This window comes from Sapajus apella, unplaced genomic scaffold (assembly GCF_009761245.1).
Source record: "Sapajus apella isolate SASKATOON/1434 unplaced genomic scaffold, GSC_monkey_1.0 scaffold43, whole genome shotgun sequence".
NCBI classification, from domain to species: Eukaryota; Metazoa; Chordata; class Mammalia; order Primates; family Cebidae; genus Sapajus; species Sapajus apella.
Genome location: NW_022436983.1, coordinates 6,295,425 through 6,296,328, shown reverse-complemented (window position 1 = coordinate 6,296,328; position 904 = coordinate 6,295,425). Strand labels below are relative to the sequence as shown.

Here is a 904-nt window from a genome sequence, read left to right as displayed (position 1 = left end):
CACTAGTTCTGTCTATGTAACCTGCAGTTTTACCCCCAAATCTACCATCTCTTCCTCACCTTCCCACCATCTGGACTTGACAGTGGCCACCTGAGGGTCTCCTCTCATCCACCCCATCCCCCACCCAGCTCACAGTGCAGACACCAGACCGATCTTTTTAAAACACCATTGGCTGTCTTCCCCTCCAACCTGTTGAAGACTCTCAGGTGGCTTCCAACCCAGCTGTGAATAAAGCCCAAAGTCTTGTGTTTGCTTCGATAGCACATATACTAAAACTGGAACAATACAGAAATTAGCATGGCCCCTAAATAAGGATGATACGAAAACTCGTGAAAAGGTCCATATTAAAAAAAAAACAAACCCAAAGTCTTAACAGGACCCAAGAGGCCCTGCCCTCCTCGCCTGCCTGTGAAGCCCAGGGTGCTCTCTTCCACCAGCCTCTTTTTGCCACTGTAAACCCACAAGCACCCCACTCCCTGTGGCAGCCTGTGAGTGCTGTTCCCCTGCCTGCCTCAGTCCCTGATTCCAGTGCACCACCGTTCATCCTCGGGACCTCAATCGTGAGTGATGATTCCTCTGGGGAGCCCTTTCTGATCACCCCCATCCAGGTAACAAGCTGTGTGCCTACTGGAAGCCCTAGGGGACTCTTGGTTTCCTCGCTCAATAAGGGTGTTGGCAGAATTCAGTTCCTTGCGGTTTTAGGACTGAGGCCCTGTTTCTTTGCCGACAGCCAACTAAGGGCTGTTCCCTGCTTCTAGGGACTGTGATGTCCTTTAGCTCATGCCCCCTTACTCCACCTGCAAAGCCGGCAATGGTGGGCTGAGTCCTTCTTGAATCACATCTCTCTCTTCGCCTCTAACATCTCTCTCTAAAGCAGCCAGGAAGGAAGGGTTCTTTGCTTTTT

The 904-nt window shown here is 51.1% G+C and overlaps 1 non-coding gene across 1 annotated transcript; it reads left to right on the top strand.

Moving 5' to 3' along the window:
* The first annotated feature begins 245 nt into the window (after window positions 1-245).
* LOC116566702 lies at window positions 246-349 on the top strand. Its single transcript, XR_004275983.1, has one exon. It is a non-coding gene; the product is annotated as a U6 spliceosomal RNA (small nuclear RNA).
* Window positions 350-904: the final 555 nt, after the last annotated feature.